Raw genomic sequence first — 22,259 nt, 5'->3', positions numbered from 1 at the left:
CCAAAGCAAGAGGATTACTGGAAGGGGCTTTTTAGGGTATTTTCTAAAGTGGTGCACGTGAAACTGGACCCGGGCCCCCGGGAGGCCATATTCGGGGAGTCGGACCAGCCAGGGGTGGAAACGGGTGTGGAGGCAGATGTTGTAGCCTTCACCTCGTTGATTGCCCAAAGGCGGATCCTGATCACCTCTCCACCCTGTGCCCTGGCGTGGCGACATATTGGAATTCTTGACTCTTGAGAAGGTTAAGTTTGAACTGAGGGGAAGGATGGAGGGGTTCTACAATTCATGGGCATTATTCATTATGCACTTTCAAGAACTGGATAATATTGAACATTAGTTGGGGCAGGCGGGTGGGAGTGTGTTGGTGACTATGGGTGACCCCTAATTCCTTTTTGTCATTTGTTTATGTTAACATGCGGGCTAATGTTTGGGGTTTGGTGGGAGGATGGGATAGTTGCTATTGATATGAGGATTGACATATTTGTTACTGATTATTATTGGTGGGTGTAAATTTGGGAGAAAATGTGAAAAAGGTGAATAAAAAATATTTTTAAAAAACAAAGTTACCCAGCATCCATAGCCTTTTGGGGTAGGATGTTTCAGTCTTTTAAAAATTCTTTCATGGGATGTGGGCATCACTGGCGGAGCATTGTGGATAGCACAATTGCTTCACAGCTCCAGGGTCCCAGGTTCGATTCCGGCTTGGGTCACTGTCTGTGCGGAGTCTGCACATCCTCCCAGTGTGGGCGTGGGTTTCCTCCGGGTGCTCCGGTTTCCTCCCACAGTCCAAAGATGTGCAGGTTAGGTGGATTGGCCATGATAAATTGTCCTTAGTGTCCAAAATTGCCCTTAGCGTTGGGTGGGGTTACTGGGTTATGGGGATAGGGTGGAGGTGTTGACCTTGGGTAGGGTGCTCTTTCCAAGAGCCGGTGCAGACTCGATGGGCCGAATGGCCTCCTTCTGCACTGTAAATTCTATGATTTTATGATTTAAAAACTGCCCTGGAACTGAGTTGCTTGCTGGGCCATTTCAAAAGGTAGTTTCAGAGTCAACCACAGTGCAGTGAGTCTGGACTGATCTGTAGGCCAGATTTCCTTCACTAAAGGGCATTAATGAACCAGATAGGTTTTTATGACAATTGATGGTAGTTTCATAGTCACCGTTACATGGTGGCATTTGAACTGATGTTAGTTTAGGCGTCTGGATTACTCGTACATGACAATGCCACTGCCTCATCGTCTTATCACTACCTTAAAAGGTGAGAAATGCTTCGAAACAAAAGGATACAAGACAAGTTTATGCAATTGTACCCCTTAATCGCCAGTGTCATAATGGTGAATCTGCACTCCACCACCTCCACTTCGAGAGGTCCACTAGGACCTTCTCAGGCCACAAATGAAAGTATCCCACCACATGCTCACATTTAAGAAAAATGGTTGGAGAACACAGTTTCAATCTGGTTGCCATGTTACTAAAAGCACAAACAAACACTGCAGAAAAGAGCAACAAGGTTGATTGCAGTTTCAAATGGATGAGCAAAAGCTGGAGGAGATGTTCAAACTTAAACTGTGTCAAAGAATGGTATTTTTGAGGGACGTCACAGAGAGATTTAAACATTAATGGAATAAACTATAGCCAGAATATCACAGTAGCATAAAATAGGAAAGCGAGAAGAGGAAAATTTAATTTGTAAACTGTAAATGTTAATTAATAATGGACGTAAAAAGGTCTTTCACTTGTAGTGCATGGGAAGAGTTTATTACATTAAAGATGCTATTCCTGATTAATTTTTTTGTATGATGGTCTCCATTGTCTCTGTACCCGTGACTCTCTCCTGACCTTTACCCTCCCCTTTGTCCCTCTCTCTCACACAGATGATACACTGCCATATGCCTTTCAAACATTTACTTCTTCCCTTCTCTCTGCGTATCTTTCCCGTTTTACTCCTTTCCCTTTCGGCTCTCTGTGGACCTGAAAATATACATGGAATTCCAGTGACGTCAGTCAAAAGTATTTGGTTTCTCTGGGAAATTGGAGGCTCAGAGGCTGAGCCACTGGAGGGAGCAAGGGTCAAAGGCACTGACACATACAAGCTCATGACCATAACGGAGGTGGTCACGGTTATTACCTGCCCGGATCCTATTGGCTGGGGCCAATTGGTTACCGCATGTTACTTAAGGAGTAAGAGCTCCCCGAACGAGAGGGGGTTGGGACAATCATTAGCGGCACAGCTGTATAAATAGAGCTGGCCAGTATGGTACTAGCTAGAGAAGGAATCAGTAGTGAACAACTGGCCCAGTGTACATATTCTTGTAAATAAAATTACTTTCTGCGTGATTCTACAAACCCATGCTGGATTCTTTGTGGTCCTCACAAAGCTCAGACGGGACAGAGTAGGGTGTCAAATTAGTGTTGGAGTCATCCAGAAGAGAGACTGAGACTATGACATGTTGCTGCTGCATTAGAGGGAAGAGAAGTTCAATAGAACTGAGGGGTGGAGCTGGTCAAACCATGTGTGTATGTGGAAATAAGGAAAGAGGAACATTAAAATAGAAACATTTAAAGAGTGGTTTGTGTGTTTTTATAGTTTCTGATTAATCAATAATATCACATGGGAGCTCGTTCTTGCATCAGTTTGCACGGACAGTAGTTCATTTGTACACCCAATTATAACATTTATGCTATCATTACACAGGCTCCACCAAGTTCCTTGATCTTCTTTCCAGCTTTTCTGCTGGAGAATTTTCCCTTGACAATGACTGGCTTTTTTGGCAATCTTGCTTTGCCCATGTAACCAGCAGGCACAACATCAGTAACAGGTGCTGGTCCTACAGGTTTCTTCGCATAGTAACATTTGTGCCCCACAAATACCAGTGAATGACCATCTCCAACAAGAGAGGATCTAACCATTGCCCCCTTGACATTCAATGGCATTACCATCGCTGAATCCCCCATTATCAACATTCTGGGGGTTACTATTGACCAGAAACTGAACTGGACTAGCCATATAAATACTGTGACTACAAAAGCAGGTCAGAGGCTTGAAATCCTACGGCGAGTAACGCACCTCCTGACTCCTCAATCTGGACAGTATCTTGGATGATATGTTGAGATTTGATTAGTCTGAGTGGCATCACATCCACAGAGCAATTAGAATTGCTTAAGGATCATTACATGACAAATAAAACTTTTTTAAAATGTAAAACTCTTTCGACCTCATGTGATTCATTCATCTGCTCTACATGGTAGGAAATGACAGAGAAAGCACAGAGAACTTATAAACCACTGGATATCAAAATGAGACAGGGGGTGGAGCTTCAATGAGCTAATTGACCTAGCGTGGCCACCATGGCAGTCCAACCCCTGTCCTGGCTGTGATGAGTTAAAGTAGTACAGGTTGGGGACTGAAAGTGAGGCCTTCCTGGTCTGTTTGGCTGAGTGTTTTACTCAGCAATGCCTTCAACAGCCTTAGTGGGATGAAGCCATTTGACATCCACTAAATGAGCAAAGCACAAATTCCTTGCATTTATTGTACTTCCCACAAGCTCCAAAATAACAGTGCATCATCTGCCTACCAGCCCCAAGTGATCTCTCTCCAGCTCAATTTTCCTCCTCTTCTGATGGGGCACACTCTGGCCTATATGCAGTTCTACAATTCCAATCACTCTCTGGCATCTCACTCACCCAACAGTAATGCTTCACATTTGAGGCTTCAGTGAGTGCTGGCACGCTAATCAGGTAATGGTGGGCACGGTAACTGAGCTCAAAGACGTGCGACTTTAATTATGGCCCAAAATCTCTATTTCTCCCACCAAATTCCCAGACTGCTTCATGCAGCATTAAATCTTTGAGCACCTAAACAGCACAATCAGCAATTATGTGAAAAGCCTCTTATAGGTCGGCACGTTCAAACAACCTGTTGGAAAGTTTCATTTTTATTTTGGGGTGGGGGGGGTAGAGAAAAGAGTGGAAGAGTTTGAGAGATTTCTCTCAGGACAAAGGAAGACTACAATAAATCAGAACATCATCAGGTTGCCAACTGTGATTAAGTGAATTCCTGGAGATCATCACATGACTTGCCTCCATACTCTTGCCAAGTTGGCCAACACATCTGACCTTGAGATGTGCTGCCTGCCTATGCCATTGGAAAGCAAAAAGACTCATTACCTCGATGTTAGCCAAACAGCCTTTCATCACCCCCTGCCCCACTTCTCACTATTTTTATACCTGGTAAAGAGAAATGCTCAAGAGAAAATAACAAATAGAAGCACCCTCACAAAAGCACCCTCATTAAAACCGTTGGCGGATCTCAAAAGAAAAGAAATATATCTGAACAGAATGAGTAAAGTAGCTGGGACATTTAGCAACAGTTCCAATGGAGTTGAGCCAATGAGTACATTTAGATATTATGACACAGTAAACACCTCCATTCAGCTGGTGCCAATTCTAATACACACCTGCTTGTGTATAGAATAACACTGCAGTCTCATTTGGCCCATTGTGTCTTTCCAGTTGTAGCTCTTCGATTAAAGATGTACTTTACCTGTTCCCATTTCCCCACCATGATCCCTTTTGCAACCTTTTCAAAGACAGTTATCCAATCCCTGTTAAATTATGTTAGTGTCAAAGATATGCATCTCCACCACCAGACCCATTTTCTTCACCTTCAGGCATTGTTGCCGGGAAAGGGTCCGGTCGCCCCAGAATTCTGTCTTACGTATATCCTTAGTGAAACATTTGCACAAGTCAATTGCAAATGGCAGCATCCCTTCGCGACATTATTAAGTAAGGGGCGGGATGGTGGTACAGTGGTTCGCACTGCTCCTTCACAGCACCAGGGACCCGGGTTCAATTCCGACCTTGGGTGACTGTGTGGAGTTAGCACATTCTCTCTATGCCTGTGTGGGTTTCCTTTGGGTATTTCATACAGTTCAAAGATGTGCAGGTTAGGTGAATGGACCATATTAAATTGCCCCTTAGGGCGGGATTTACCAACCAACCAGCCGCGTGTTTTCCAGCCGTTAAGGTGACCCAGCCTCGCCAGCGGGATATTCTGGTCCCGCCATTGTCGACAGGATTTTCCGTTGACTGCACCCCTCATCTCCAGGAAACCCATGCGTCGCCGATGGGACCGAAATAGCCTGCCGGCACGAACAGCCGGTAAACCCTGCCCTTAGCCTCCAAAGAGGTGTAGGTCAAGTTAAGGAATAGGGTGGGGAAGTGTGCTTCAATGGAGTGCTCTTTCAGAGGGCCGGTGGAGACTCAATGGGCCAAATGGCCTCTTTCTGCACTGTAGGCATTCTATGACTGTCCTGTGTGAAGTTTGCACTGTGTCTGCATGGATTTCCTCCGGGTGCTCCGGTTTCCTCCCACCATGCAGGTTGGGTGGATTGGCTATGATAAATTGCCCCTTAGTGTCCAAAGATGTGCAGGTTAGTTGGAGTTATGGGAGCCTAGTAAATGCCTAGGTAGGGTGCTCTTTTTAGGGTTGGTGCAGACTTGAAGGGTCAAATAGCCTCCTTCTGCACTGTGTGGATTCTATGGATTCTAAATACTTCTTGGCTGAATTTGCTAACTCCGACTGGGATTTCTGTTCGGACACCGCAGTTGACCTCAGTCCCTGGGTGTGAGGGGGGCAGGGGACAAAAATGTCACCTAGGTTTCCAATCCTGACCATTATCCACTGACACGGACTAGAAAATGTGCAAGAGAGCACGCGCAAGACTTTGAGAACACAAAAGAGCGAGCAGAAGTGGGTCAGATGTGGTGCTTCCACAGCTGAAGTCTGCTGATAAAGTCACAAGCTGGCCTGATGTTTGAAGAATGGTCACTCGAGTTGGAAACCAAAGAGCAGCTTGAACTGTGTGCCAGCTAGAGAAGGGAGCCAAAAATGAGAAAATAATTAACAGTTCATTGTAGTATCTATCCTCACTCAACCAACAATTTAAGGTGGTGCATAACCAGCTGTGCACACACACATTTAAAAGGGCAATACTTGCTTGCTCAGCTAAAAATATACAAAATTAAATGGCTGTAATGTAGGTGTAACTACAGACCGGAGGTAAGTTTTAGCAACTAAGCTCTCCTCCCTCTCTCAGCCTGTTATTCCGTTAATTATCCTAGTTACAGGCTCCTTCAGACGATTGGGCATACAGGTCAATAGCAAAAAATATCAAAACATTGCAAATCTCCTCTGAGACAGCAATCTTTTTTTTTTAAAAGAAGAAAAAGATCCATGAATCATCATCTACTCAGAAATAGATAAACACTGTTCATAATGTGATCCCAGAACTACTTCCAACCTTGTCTTTTCCATCAGTTCACCAGGTCAGCTCCATCTCGGCTATACAGCAAAATAACACGACTTCACCTCGTCTCATGAGGAAAAGCCCAGAGTGACTTCTGAAACCACAGGCTCTCCATGTGTGATGGTGCAAGTGACTCACATCACTGCAATAGAATGAGCTGCAGCATCCCCAAGAGGGATCGTTGAACATACAAGTTGAGGAGTGTGAGCTTTAACGGAAGGCCAGTGAATAACACAGCCCGAAAAAGGTCCAGGGCAACTTGGGCTGTTCCACGAATCATGTACCTCTGTCAATTCAAAGATCCTGTTTCCCTGAAAAGAGCTAGGCAAAACAGGACTCTATCTTGGTGGCATTTACTTCAGGGTAAATTGTAGCTATTTACTCAGAACCCACAGTATAACGTCTTTGGGTTGTGGGGCGAAACCCACGCAGACACGGGGAGAATGTGCAAACTCCACACGGACAGTGACCCAGAGCCAGGATCGAAGCTGGGACCTCGGCGCCGTGAGGCAGCAGTGCTAACCACTGTGCCACCATGCTGCCCTATGAAACATGGATTTCAGGTTTAGATGTGACCCTAAGGTTTGATGGGGCTCAGCGACACAACCCACAAATACAAAAGCATGAACACCCAGTTCAAAATCAGCACAGATCTGCACACGTACGTGTAAGGCAGCCATACTTCTCACAGTACTCCCGAGGTGGGAACTAAAAACTCCACGGCGTTTCCAGTTTCTATCCCTATCCCCAATTTTCTTTCTTCCTCTCCTGCTCGTGCTGACTTTTCCAAGGTCAGGTGGTGCTCAATTGCCGGGAATTTCCTCTCCCATTGCCTAATACAGTGTCAGTGAGATCTTCAATAACAGACGGCATTCCTTGCAGCCAAGCCTGATCCTACCCTCAGTCAGCAAAGGCCAGCACTTAAAGCCTCTACCCAGCCCACCTTGCCATCCTTAGAGCAGTGTACAAAGACCGACCAGCACAGAGAAATTTGAATCCATTCCCTTTCTAGTCTGCAAGGCTCAGTTGCAAGCAAGGTAGTGCATTCTCTTGCTAAGCTACTGGGCAATATCTTTTGTGCAAATGTTATTAGAAAAAGCTGTGGGTAGACAGTCACAGCTGATTCACCTCCAGGACTTGCTGACTTCTAAGCAGCCGTAAGAGTGATGCTAATACCCCAGGCACAAATTCAATTATATCCTCGACACAGAAACACAATCGGCTGAATTATTGCATCCACAAGCTGCTATCAGCCAAACATCTACGACAACCCTCAATCACTGACTGCATCAGTGGAACAAGTGGAATTATGCTGACATCTTCAAGCTATCTCTGCAACTATCCCAAATGTACCTTTAAAAAAAACATTGGCTATACTATGCCCCTCCTCTTTCCATTCCTATTGAAGACAGAATAAAATCACCATGTCCCCTACACCGCTCTCCTCACAAATTCCTCCTCCTTGCAATCTCTCCGCTTTTTCAAAAACCCTCAAAAATCTGATATTTCAACACACCATTGGCCCCCAAATCCGGCCTTTTCCTCTCGGTCCTACTCACTATGGCCCCTCGTCCTAATATGGTGCATTTTGTGATGGGAAAATCCCCAAATATAAATAAAAGCTGTTGCCAACCATGTTTAAACATTTGCAGTGGCAGGCAAGAATCTCCTGGGAGCAGTTGGGGAGTCTATGACTAGTTGGCACAGTTTGGAAGTTGGAGCAGGCATTTTAGGGACGTTTTCATGCAATGCGTAGTCAAAGTTAGGTCCGTATTCTGTAAACAGAAATGGATGCTAAATCAATTGTGAATTGTAAAACTGATACATTTTTGGACTAAAGGACCATAGGGCAAAGGCAGGTAAGTCAGGTCACAAATCAGCCATGATCTCATTGAAGGATGGAGCAGGATTGAAGGGCTAAACTGTCTACTGCTGTCCTTTGGCAAATAGTTCCATGACCAGATCCACAAGGTATGAGGCTGGGACAAAAAAGGCCAGGCAATATTCATTAGGAAATAGAAGTGTGGATACATCAGAAGGAAGCACCCTTAGGACTTGTATAGAACACCGCCACACAGACTAGGACATAACTTCCAAACCCCAATCACAATGTAGTAACTGGTCTCGGGAGGACAGCAGGCTTCAATTGTTTTTTATTTGTTCATAGGACGTGGGCATCGCAGGCTGTCCATCCCCAATTGCCATTGCTCTTGAGGGGCAGTTAGGAGTCAACCACATTGGTGTGGGTCTGGAGTCACATGTAGGCCAGACCAGGTAAGGATGGCAGATTAATGAACCAGGTGGGTTTTTGTGACAATCGACAATGGTTTCATGGTCATCATTAGACTTTTAATTCCAGATTTTTATTAAATTCAAATTGCACCATCTGCAGTGGCGGGTTTTGAACCTTGGTTCCCACAGCGCTGCTCTGGGTCTCTGGTTTGCCAATCCAGTGAGAATACCACTAGGCCACCGCCTCCTCTCAATTGTTTAATTATATGCAGGCGATGGGCAATGACTGGAGATTCACTTGTGAGCCTATAAATAGGACCAGGTTGACACTGGTTCAGAGACACATGTTGAAAAATTAAAGGGCGAATTTACCGCTGTTCACGCCGGCGCGATATTCCGGTCCCACCGACAGCACCTCGGATTTCCCAGCGACAAGGGGTGCATTCAACGGGGAATTCCGTTGACAGCGGCGGACCAAAGATCCCGCTGGCAGGTCATCTCTGCCACTGAAAAACATGCGGCGGCATACTTGGTAAATCCCACCCAAAGTGCGGAAAGATTGGTTTAGTTATATCCTTCGCCGACTGGCTTTATGGATAAATAAGGGGGTACTGTGGTTCAACTTCTGTGCCCTCAGAAGGGAGGGTGGAATTACCCTAGATCACCATTCCTTCTCTGCCACTGGGTTAAAATCCTGAAACCCCTTCCAAACATGACGGTGGATGTACCTATATCATGTGGACTGTAGTGGTTCAAGAAGGTGGTTCCCCGCCGTCTTCAAGGACAAGTAGGGATAGGGAATAAACTCTAGCCGAGCCAGCGACACCCACATTCCATGAACGAATAAGAACTAAAAAAAGTTACCAAATGAACGTTGTTCAACTAAGTAGTAGGCGGATGGGTTTAGTGTAATGATTAAGAGGGTCGGTGGGGTTAAGGTGAATGGGATGGTGATAAGTTGGAATATAGAATCCGGGAAGATGATGATGTGCTAGTGGCACCAAGAAGGCCAGGGAGAAACTGATAGGTAGAATGAGGCTTATTGAACCTTTCCGAGTCCCCAAATAGGTTCCTAAATCTTGACATTCCTTTTTAAACTGAACGATTGGTTTTATTCCTTTTTAGCTTTTCTCTGCCAAGTATTGTTCTGTTCACCCAATTGTCTAATTACTTTTAAAAGCAACTTAGTAACCTATACTGGGGCCTTTCCCTGGTTAAGTGCATCATTCATCTTTGTCTACTGTCACTTGAGAAACATCTTTACAAACTTTGTAATGGGAGGAGGATGAAGCTTGGCTCCTTGTCTGGCAGGGACACATCACAAAAAGCAGACCTCATCTGTCCAAAAAACTGGAACCAACATGCACACAACAGATGGTGTGAAAGGCCTTGAGCACTCAACTAAATTTTTTAAATCTAATATTTTCTTTTACCTTTCTTGCCTGGTGCTGGATCCATGCAAATATCAGGGGTCTGGTACCTCTCCCAAATGGCTATTTCCATGTGAACTAAGAGAGCACCAGTTTCACATTTGCAATCAAACAGACCCCATTGCTCACTCTCCCCACCCTTTCACAACACCTCCACAACTGCAGAAATCTGGGGTTAATTGTAGCAACCCCACCTACCTGATCCCAATTAATTCAGCTATCTCACCACAAGACGAGGGCCTTGCTGATCATGTGGCCGGGTCCGACACGGAGCTGTGCCATACTAGGAGCAACACCCTCCTTTAGCCTCCTTTAGTTCTTTCCATGTGGGGAAATATAGCAGTAAACACCTCTATTTAATCCTCCTGCAGATTAACAGCAGCAGGTAAAGATGACAGGAAAAATACATGAGGCAGAATAACAGTTGTACAAGTGCCCACAGAAATGTGGTGGAGGACAGGGGGGGAGAACAAGAGCTCCCATCTTTATGGAGGGAGGAGGAAGTGTTGCCAACGCTTTGTCTAAATGCTGTCTAGTGGACCACCTACTCACCGTTAGGGAGTATAGAATTACTCTTGTTTTGATCACCTTTATTCATACTGGGATTTACCTGGGTAGGGTTGTGAAAGCACTGCCCTATGGACAGGTGCGGAGTTGTATTTTGACAGGGCAGAGTACATTGGGAGCAAAGGGATCAATTAAACTGAATGGCGGAGTTGGGGTATCTGTTAGGAGTGAATAAAAGATAGAATGTGCATGTCTGTAGATAAGTGTACTATTTGTTTACTTAATGGTTGACATTTGAATACATTCATTGCATTATAAATTTGCTTTGAGACAGTTTGATAGTTAAAATAAATCAACAACCTAAAAATATAATGTCCAATTTAATAAGCTGAAACAGCACACTGATATAATAGTACACTCAAAGCGTACTTATTGATGGGCATGAGGAGCTCAGGCAATGGCAGCTCCCTTTGTTCCTCATGTCTAATCTATTCTTGCTTCCTTCATCACATTTTATGGACCAACACATAATTAAACACCACAAGGTAAAACATCAACAAGCTTCTCTTTTATTACAAGCTATATCCTTGCCAGGAATCTAGTTTTTAAAGACAATAACAAAACTTTAGGCCAAAGTTAAACTAATACTTTCACAGCCCATGCACAAACATTGGAAACTGATTCAGTCTCTGCTCATCATAACTAACTCCAGTATTTCGCTCAGATTCGATCGCAAACTTTCCCTTTACTCTCTTCAAAATCAATCTGATTATAGTGTGTGCTCCTCAAACATCTTCACAAATATTCCATTCTATACACTCTTCCGCTCACTATGTTGAAATTGGGTTACAATCTCTCTAACCCAATTTTTCCCTTGCCCCTTTTTCCCTCTCTCAAGGCTTTTAAAAGTCAAGCATTGGGTGCGATCTTCCAAAAAAAGACCAAAGTTCCCGAGTGAGGGCATTTAACTATGTGTTTCCTGGTACTCGCAGTGCTGAGAAACACATGGCTATTCAACGCGACTCACTTTGAATAAGGAGCTTAAATGGGGAACGCGCAGCCGAGGCCATACATAGCCCTGGTTTTTTTTACAACGGGGAGAACTCCCCATTGTAGCAAGAGATCAAAATACCATTTTTAAATGGTATCCCGATCTCCCCCCAGCCCGAACACAACAACTCCCCCCCGCCAACAACACCCATGGCAGACAACGCCGTCCCGATCAAGCGCACACAAAAAATGCTACCTTGGGGCCTTGGCAGTGTCAATCTAGCACCCAGGTGGCACTGCCAGAGTGCCAGTCCCAGATGGCACCAGCAGTGCCAGGGCACCACCCTGCCCAAAGGGCATGCAGCTGGGGACCTCCGATCCCCTTGGAGACCCCCCCCCAATGTGGACGCGATATCCCTGGCAACATCTCTCGAAATTGCGCGAGGCGTTGCGAGCCGGGTCTATCCCGGGAGCGGGGGTCTCCCAGCTTTCACCAGCCGTGGCGTGCTGCCTTTCTGTCGCAGTGCGGACAGAAGATCGCGCCCATTGTGTCAGTTAACCATGATTTCTGATTACTCTCCTAGTCTTTTCAATCTTGTTGTCCTCTAATTTGGCCTCGTCTTCATTTTGTTTTCGAAAGAGATAAAATAACTGAATCTCTTTTTTTATAAATTTAAAAAGCCTAATTCTTTTTTTCCAAATAAGGGCCAATTAGCGTGGCCAATCCACCTACCCTGCACACCTTTGGGTTGTGGGGGTGAGATCTATGCAGATACAGGGAGAATGTGCAAACTCCACAGACAGTGACCAGAGGCCGGGATGGAAACCGGTCCTCGGTGCCATGTGGCAGCAGTGCTAACCACTGTGCCACCGTGCCAACAAATAACTGAATTTCTTACATTTTTTTTGCTCCCTCAAAGATTCACTTTTGTCAACATTATCCTTCCTCTCATTCAAGACCTCATGGTTCAGTTCCATTGACAGGGCATTGACCAAAATGTTGGGCACGATTCTCCAAAATGGAGACAGAGTGTTTGCGCCGTCGTGAACGCCGTCGCGTTTCACGATGGCGCGAAACGGTGAGGGCACTACAGATTCTGGCCCCCATAGGGGGCCACCAAATGGGAGCCACGCCAACCCGCTCCTCGGAGAATCGCCTGCCGGCATCGGACCGGCGCCGCGGGAAACAATGGCGCGAATGGCGATTCTCCCATACGGCACGGCATGGGAGAATCGCGCCCCCCAACTCAGTTTCTCTTTTCCCAGATACCACCTGACCTGCATCCATAGATGTCAGTTTCACTCTAACCTCTTCGCCAGTGATTTGAATTTTCATTCACTCTTGGGGAGTCAGCATCACTGCCAACATCTAAATGTCCATCCCTAATTGCCCTCGAGGAGGGGTATGTGGGCCACACTTCTTTGGGCCCATTCGTCACGAGCGCATATCCTGTAATGGCCGCTAACTCTCGTGAGAGACCAAATACGGGATCTGTGTCAGCGAGAACTGCAAACGCGATGAACATGAGCCCTCCCCACTGACTCGGCGCGAACCTGATTGTGAATATTTAAATTAATTTAAATTCATGGTAAACAGCTCAACACTGTTGCTTCTGGGGCCATTAACCCCCCGCCGGTGTGACATAATGCTGACAGAAAACACAACTAGTTTCCAAAAACAGAAACCACTCGCGATGATCCAGGGGCTCGGAGGTGAGTATTGCCCCCTGGGTGGGAGGGATGACTGGGTAGTGCCCTGGCACCCTGACAGTGCCAACCTGCCAAGGGGTCTATGGTACACCATTTGGTCAGTGGGTGGAGTTGCAATTATGCAGGGATGCCAGCGATGATGTGGGGGAGTTGGGTGGGGAGGAAGATGCCTCATTCTGGCAATGGTGGAAGCGGGGGGGTGGGGGTTTGTCTCTGCATCGCGGCGGATAATGTGGGGGAATCCAGACAGGATGGTGGTGGGGTAGGGGGATGGGTAGGGTCACCCTGAAGCCTATGTGGCATATGTGTGGTGGGGGGGTGACCCAGCCATTGAGTGGTAGCGGGGAGGTTGGTTCTCTGTGTTGGAGAGTTATGGCGATTCCCTTGTCTGCCAGGGATCCTGATTTTTTTGGCGGGAAGGGGGCAAATTCGGAGCACCCTGCCAGAGTAATAGCTCAAAACACACCCCCTGCTGTTTTTTTGACAAAGTGTCGGAAGATGTGGAGTGGAAACCGGGCTAAGTTTTCAGTCAGAATCTGACTGCAATATCCCGTGCAGGACATACAGGGTGGGTATGATTATCTTTTACTGGGTTCTCGCGAAGTTCCTAGCTCCCCCACTGAGGGGCGGGGGAACTCCATTTAGCAATGTATAAAAGGTGAGCAAGTAAGGCACTGAACAGAAAGAGAGCCGGTACGGCACGATCGCAACGTTTAAGATGTATCTTGATAGACACATGAAGGGTGGGTACAGATCATTTGGGCAATAAGTAGTAGGTCTAAATAAGGAATCTGGATTGATGCAAGCTTGGTGGGCCAAAGGGCCTGTTTGGTGGGCCAAATGATGTTCTTTGCTCGGTGTGGACGCCCCGTGTCCTTATTAAACTGAAACTTCATAATTTTGGGGGGAAATTCTGGTGCAGATACACCCACGGTGCTGTCCCGCGGTGCTGTTCGGAATGTTTTGGCTTAGCGATGGTGAAGGAACTGGACTCTCAAGGTGGATATTTCATCCATCTACTCAATAAGCTGAGAGGATTTTCTGTTAAACTTTCATTGAGTACAAATCAACACCTACACAGGAGATATCCAAAATGCATCAAAGGCAAGAACAGAACTTGGCATCTTCTGATCTTTATATTATAGTTGCCCATTGCATTTACCGACAGGGAAAGTGCTAGTCATGTCCAACATCATTATGTATTTGTGTATTGGAACCAAGGAAGAACTTCAGAGGAATTATTATTTTACCACTTCTCCTTAACTGACAACAGATAAATAACACCAAACAAATGACCACATGCACTGCACCAGAAGCTGGTCATTCAACCCTTTATGCTTGTTCTGTCATTCAATCGGATCATAGCTGGTCTACACCGTAACCTCTGTTTATGTGGTCTTGGCTCTATATTGTTCACCTAACAAAGATCTATCAATCTCAGTAACTATTATTCCTCCACAAACATTGTATTCAACTGGCATGCACATTGTTAGAATTTAGTTAACTACGGAAATTCAGTTAATTATTGCATAAAAGATCCAAGTTGGAAAACTGACCGTGCCCCATAATTTCTGGGTGAATTAGTGCTCAAGAGCAGTAGTGATAAAGGAGAATGGCATACATTTTCCACATGTCAGCAAGCACTCCCAGGTCAAGTAGCGCACAATTTAGATACAGAGTAAAGCATACTCTACATTGTCCTATCAAATACTTCCAGATCAATACCCTGATCATGTAGGATTGAGACGAGGAGACATTTCTTCAATCAAAGGTTTGTGAATCTTTGGAATTCTCTACCTCAGGGGGGTGTGAAAGTGCCAAATGTATTTAAGGCTGACGCACAGATTTCTGGTTCCTTCGGGAATTGAGGTATATGGGGATCAGGCAGAAAGGAGAGTTGAAACTCAAGATCAACCTTTGTCATATGAATGGTGGAGCAGGCTCGATGGTCCATATAGTCTTCTCCAGCTACTTTTTCTAAAATGTTTAATCAACCATAAAAGGGAAAAGGTACAATATGGGCTAGACAGAGGAATACCCCCTCTACACCGTCTGATCGAACACACGCAGGGTAGGATACCCCAAACCCATACATATAACCAATCCCTCCGCATTGCCATTTCATGTGGCCTCACTCCTTCCATCATATCAGTCACAGATTAGTTTTATCACTCTCACCCACATCCCCCTTTCTTCGGTGTGTAATCCTGGAAAAATATCTTCACCCAATTCACTTATAACTGCACTCAAAATTCCAACAGCCTTGTCTTTGTTCTTCCTTTCACTATGACATTTCTGCAATGATTGGATCTACTCAACCACACCCTCACCTCCATCTTTGATGCCATATTCTCCATTCAGACCTTTGCTCTCTATCACTTTCTCCCTGGTACATTCCTCATCTCCATTCCCTTACGGCGAAGGGACACAGGCATGAAGAACAACTGGTTGAGCCACTCATCTGCTGGACCACAAAGTACCATCAGGTTTCGTCCACAAAAACTGCTCACTATTTCAGGACGATCTTGGAATGAAAATAAACAAATTCAAAGGGCCAATGAGTTTCTTTGTCACAAAGATTGGCCTAGTGATCCAGAAGCCCAGGCCGGGGACATGGGTTCAAATCCCACCAAGGCAGCCGGTGGAACTTAAATTCAATTAATAAATCTGGAATGTAGAGCAAATCTCATGGATGGTGACCGTAAAATTATCAATTGTCATAAAAATAAATCCCATCTGGTTCACTAATGTGAAGGAAATCTGCCATCCTTACCTGGTCTGGCCTTCACGTGACTCCAGAGCCAATGGAATTCGGTTGACTCTTAAGCGTCCATTAGAATTCTCTAGTTTCTCTACCATTTCCCTCCATGCCTCCTATGAGCACATGTCCATGAGACCCAATTCTCATTCCCTTGATGCTATTTCCACAAAACTGTGGATCCTGCAAATTCCCTTCTCTTCAGACCCAAGAGTTGAGTGGTAAGGCAAACATCAATATATTTATGGCCACAAAAGGTCTGCCTCTGCCAGTGAATATATTTACAGAGACGTGTTGGGACAATCAACCGGCCGATCCCTGTCCGAGCCTACCTTTATACAGAGTTCTTATGAGCCCCAGTTGGGCAGGCCTCCACCCACCAGCAGGGAAGCTCATATTCCACAAGATCAATCAGGATATCCACTTCGGCCTCGTAGGGGTTATTACAACTTCCTGGCTCCCAATATTGTTAACTGTTCTCCTCAAAACAAAACCCTCAAACCCTCTGCTTTTGTAAATAGTTTTCTATCCTTAACCTTCCCTTCCTCTCAAGCCCTCCCCAAATTTGTGCCCCATCTCTTTCAACCTCTTTATTGGGCAGGATTCAACCAAAACATTTTGGGCGAGTTTGGCATGGTGTTTTCCGGTGACTTTTTGGGTGGAATCCGCACCACTATTCAACCACACTAGGGACGTGACCGGTAGATCCCAGGAGAGGCAACCCCGGGCTTCCCATGAGCCGGTACGCCGTGCGGGATCAACCCAGGTCTCATGAGATAATGTCATTTGGATCCTGCCCAGCCTCACACACCTACGTAGGTCAAAAAACCCACTTAGGCATGCTGACCCTGGATCTATCCAGCTCCCGGCATCTACTAACCTCTCCAGGGAGCCCCAGCCAGGCGCCATTCAGTACTGGTCCACACAAACGTGGAACAGGCGGAACGGCACGCGGGGGTCTCCCATGCTAGTAAAAGCCCCTGGGTGGTCAGCGATAGGCAGGATGGCCCCCTGGAACATGGGCACTTGGCACTGCCAGGCTGGCAGCTTGGCACCACCACACTGGCACTGACAAGTTGCCCAGGTTGCACGGCAAAGCTGGCAGGAGCACTGCCAGGGTTGCTGGACAAGGGTCAGGACCTGAGGGGGCCATGCCCATGAACGGAGGGTGGAGGGGGATATGAAGGGCGGGGGCTGCATGGCGGGTATAAAGGAACCTCCGGCAGGTTTGGGAGGGGGGGATGAAGGGTGGGGGTTCTGGAAAGTGGTGTGGGGCCGGAAAGGGGGTGTGGGGAAGCCTGAAAAGCGGAGCTCTCAGGGACCCCATAGCAGGGTGTCATCAATTGAGGGGGTCTGGGGTAGTGCCCATGTGTGTGTGTGTGTGTGTGTGGGGGGGGGGGGGGGGGGAAGAGGGGGGAGTGATATTGCCCATGGGTGAGGTGTGTGGAGGACCCTCAAGCCCACTTAGAGATCAGGGCACCCTTTTAAAATGGTGGCCCAATTTTGAAAGAAGCGGTCTGTCCAGTGAATTCAGCTCCCCAGTGATGAAAATAGTTCCAAGGGCGGAATTGACTGACCAACTCGCCGTGTTTTTTTGGCAGCGGAGTCGCCCCGCCAGCATAACTTGCTGGTCACGCCATTGTGAACGGGATTTCCCTTGACACTGGGAAACCCATGCGCCATTGGTGGGACCGGAATATTCCGCTGGTGTGTACAGCTGATAAATTCCACCCCAAGAGCGCAATCTTCCCAAAAGGGTACAAAGTCCCCTTGGCAGTGCCAGACATCACCTTGGAGACCCCCACAAGTGCCGTTCCGTCTGGTCCCCATTTGTAGGGACCATTACCAATCGGCGCTCGCCTAGGTCTCCAAGGAAAAGGGATCAAATCCTAAAACACCAGGTACCTCGTGAATCTGCATATTAGAGTGAGGCTTACTGCCTCGCTCTAATATGAAGATTTGCTAAAAAGTGATCCCACACATTGTGGGTGGGATTCACCTTGAAAGATCAAGATCGCGATGGATCTCGCGAGGCGTTGCAAGCCAGGCAGATCCCAGGAGCGGGGGGCAGTATTCTCCCCCCCCCCCCCCGGGCCAGGTGGGAGAATCGCCTGGGCACCGCACGAATCGCACCACGTCGCCCTGACTCCCGCACGCGATTCTCCCACCCCCCCGAAACCAGTGCCTCGAAAATCGCGGCGGGACGCTCAGAGTATCGCCGCAAACGGCGAGCGGCAATTCTCCAGCCCGGATGGGCCGAGCGGCCGCACGTAAACGGCCTAGTCCCGCCGGCACCGTCCTCACCTGGTCGCTGCCGGCGGGTACTCGTCGTGAAGGCTTGGGGGGGGGGGGGCCTTTGGAGGGGGGGGGGGGGGCCTCCCGAGTGGCCTGGTACGTGATCGGGACCAACGGATCGGCAGGCCAGCCTGTCTGTCGGGGGGCCTTTCTTCCGCCGGCGAGCCTGGATCCATCTGCCATGTTTGTGCGGGGCGGCCTGGGGGAAGACGGCCACCGTGCATGCGCTAGTTGGCGCCGGCTAGCCCCACGGAGGGGGGAGAATAGGGGTCTGGGAACGGGCGCCGATGCCGGAGTAAAACACTCCAGTTTTTACTCCGGCGTCGGCACTTAGACTCACATTGGGTGAATCCCGCCCCATGTCTCCCAGTTTTCACCGGTCACGCTGCGCCATGGCAAGCTGCTTTTCTGGTGCAGCGTGGTCAGAGGATCGCACCCTAAGTGCGGGCTAGCCCAGTGAGAAACTCTCCAGGGCCCAAATAAACTCACATGTGGTTAGAAATCAGTGGGGAACTCGCCGATAGCGCCAGAGCGAAACTCCCAGCACAACATGCCACCCTGCCCTGTCCCTGACCACCTAGCATTCTTCAAAGGCCTGGGAGATTTCCCCCCCCCCCCCCCCTCGCCCCCCGGAGGTGCCGTTACACCTGGTCCACGTTTGCGTGGGCCAATACTAAATGGTGTCCGGTCAAGGCGACACTGGTGACTTTCCGGGACCCGGGAGAATACGGCACAAGCATATTTAAATGAGCCACGAGATCTTGATTGTGACGTCTCGCGAGGTTTCATCTCCTTGACGTCTCAAGCATCGAGGGTCTCGTGAGATTTTTCTGCCGCCTCGGGCCACCACGTCCGGCACGAAGAGGCCGTTAGATCACGCTCATTATCTCTGAACTGCCAAACTGCTTGTTTGACATAGATATTTCTGTCCAATAAAACCTTGGTGTCATTTGGCTCTGGCTCATCCAGACTGTTCTGAACCTTGGGTGTCGTTTCTGACCCCAGGATGAGACTTTGACCACATCCTACCACCATCACCAAGACTACCTATTTCATACTCTCAACATTGCCTGACTCCGCCCTGCCTCATCAACACAAACCAGTTGTCCATCCAACAGAACTAACCAACCCCTGGTGCACTCTTGGCCTGTCCCCCACATTTTTCCCTACATAAACTTGAGATCATCAAAAATTATGCAACTCATCTCCTACTTCACACCAAGTCCTGTTTACCCATCACGCCTGTGCTGTCTAACTTGCACTGGTTCCTGTTTAAGCAACATCTTGATTTTAAAATGCTCAGCCTGGGTCTTCAAATCCCTCCATGGCCTCGCCCCTCTCCCTATCTTGAATTTCCTCCATCACCACAACCCTCAAGAGTTACCTGTACTCCTCAGATTCAACGGACCACCTGAACAGCCCCCATTTTAACTGTTCCAAACATTGGTTGGTAAGTCTTCAGCTGCCAAGGTCTCACGGTCTGGACTTCCCTCCCTGGAGCCTCTTTGCCGCTTTCGCCTTTAGGCGCCACTGTTTTGATACAAAGCTTTCCGTCACCTACACTATTATTCCCTTAGGTGATTTGGCGTGGAAATAACTCTATAATGCACTTGGGAGTGTCTTGGATAATTTTATTGTTTAAAGATGCTATATAAATGCAAACTGTATGGGCTTGGTGTTAGCAAAGCCCCATCGAAACGGTTTGATTGATTGCTCCCCTGATAGGTACATTGGGCTGGATGCAGAGTAATGCCCCTTCGTCCTGCAGGAGGACAGCGACATTAATCATTCCACACACCTGGCTCGGTGCGCCCCTTCTCAGCGAGTGGCAGTTTAATGCCAAATTAGGGACAATATTGAGCTACAGTTTCATATCACTAAGCACTGAATAAATGCATTTAAAATGTAATCTTTGAAGCAGAGATAGAGAGAAGACTTTCATTGGTGCCACCTGGACTGTATTTTAACTCAGGTCACAGAAGTTAAAGGTCAATGTCTTGCCCACTGAATCAGTCACCCAACAGTTAATTTATTTTTATTTGCAAATTAAAGCCAGTACAGTACTGATGTCCTGTTATTATATTTCAGCACCAAATTTAGTAAATTGAGTATAATGTATGTTTACAGACTACACTAAATATACCTCAAGCTAGACAGTCATTACTTCACCCAGACTCCCTCAATCTAGCACAAATAGTCACACCCTCAAACACAGCTAATGATGTGACCCACCTGGAGTGGGACTGTTGGTCTTATAACCAAGACCATGAGTTACACCCAGCTGAAAGAGTTAGCTACCCCCGAAGGCAGCAACATTAGAATAAAGTACTCCCCATGCACATTGTAAACACAAACTCACTGCAGCTGCCACTTTATAGTGACAGTCACATCCTTTTAAAAAAAAAAATTTAAAGTACCCAATTATTTTTTTCCTTCAATTTAACATGGCGGTCCACCTATCCTGCACATCCTTTTGGGCTGTGAGAGTGAGACCCACACAGACATGGGAGAATGTGCAAACTCCACACGGACAGTGACCCGGGGCCGGTATCGAACCCAGGTCCTCAGCAGCGTGAGGCAGCAGGGATAACCACTGCACCACCATGCTGCCAGAGTCTCGTCCTTTTTTAACTACTCATTTCCTACTTTCTTCTCCAGAAGGCACAAACTCATGTTGAAGAACAGGCTTCACCTCCCTCGTACTTCACCTAATTGAGCATCCACACATGTAAGCCCAGAGAGGGATCACTGAAAACTTCACAGCCAAGTCTCATCATGTCTTAATGTGACATCTGCAAACAGGCATGTTTCAGCAAAGGTCACTGAACAGCTTTCAGGAGCAGCACTTGCTCCTGATCAGATTTTATCCCAGGGGCACCAAAGCCAATCATAGTGCCCAACTGCTCTCCCAGGTAACATCAGCTAACTTCACAACAACCAAGGATCAAAGCTGGGTGGGACCTTCTGCTCTTTGCATGCCTGTTTACTTACCAACATGGATGCTACACTCCCGACCCTTACCACCGATTTAAAAGAGACACTGACGCCATCACAATTAAAACTAGAGATTGTGGCAGTGACTAGCTCAAACAACAGAACCAGCAAACATTACATGGGGGGAAAAAAAAATCTAAATTTTAGAGACCCTAAAAGCACTTTAAAAATACACATACAGTAAGAAACTTTTGAAAAATGTACAAGTCCAAATGAATTTACATTTGGAAGTGTGCATTATATAATAGCAATACATAATAATTTCTATGAAGTAAAGGCAACACAGTATGCATTTATAATAGGTAACGATGTAAATTAATCTAGAATTGGTTTCCAAATATATTTTTTACATAAAATTACAAATACGTTTATAAGATGTATCTTGTTTTAAAAAATAACACTTTAATAAGAGGGGAAGGCAACACCTTTTCCCACAGTATTTAGGAATTACATCAAAAATTGACACTTTGACATGGAGCATCAATGGACATTAGTTCTACTGTATAAAGAATCTGAAGGACAAATCCCCTCATGCGACTGTAATAAAATCTAATGCAACAATATCGGTGGCAGGCTGGAGGCTGACAGCATCTCCCTCAAGCCCTTCCTGCATCGCCTGTAAATTATTTATAAGCAGCTTCACTTAAACCTTTCGAGGCTGTTGACAAACACACCATTTGTACCTGTTTTGTTTTAGCGCGCAGCTGTCCCTACCTCCATCCTGTCCTGCTCGAGGCATTAAACTCGAATCTCTGCTCCCCCCCAGTCAGTCTCTCGCTCTCACTAACCCGTGCTTCCCCGAATCCAGCCCCACCGCCGCACTCCCATAGGCTCAGGCCCAGCGCTCCCGCCCGCCCATCCCGCGCTTCCATTGGCTGGTTAACCTGCCAATAACCGGCATTGGCTCAACACTGCAACACTCGAGCCTCCCTCTGATTGGGTAATATTGGAAGCCTCCGACGGGAGAATTCTGTTGAGTTGAGGGTTCAGTCCCAAACTCAAGTGAGGCTTGGTGCAAAGAGGAAATTAATTTGC

General features: G+C 46.9%; 1 protein-coding gene across 1 annotated transcript in view; it reads right to left on the bottom strand.

Moving 5' to 3' along the window:
- The window catches only part of abca4a (ATP-binding cassette, sub-family A (ABC1), member 4a), a gene marked incomplete at its 3' end in the record, with an annotated part of 68,761 nt that extends 46,748 nt beyond the window's left edge, over window positions 1-22,013 (bottom strand). The window contains exon 1 of the mRNA XM_072494671.1: window positions 21,908-22,013. The remainder of the gene's footprint in view (window positions 1-21,907) is intronic.
- Window positions 22,014-22,259: the final 246 nt, after the last annotated feature.

The sequence above is a fragment of the Scyliorhinus torazame genome, unplaced genomic scaffold, assembly GCF_047496885.1.
Source record: "Scyliorhinus torazame isolate Kashiwa2021f unplaced genomic scaffold, sScyTor2.1 scaffold_790, whole genome shotgun sequence".
NCBI lineage: Eukaryota > Metazoa > Chordata > Chondrichthyes > Carcharhiniformes > Scyliorhinidae > Scyliorhinus > Scyliorhinus torazame.
This window is presented reverse-complemented; position numbering and strand designations above follow the sequence as displayed.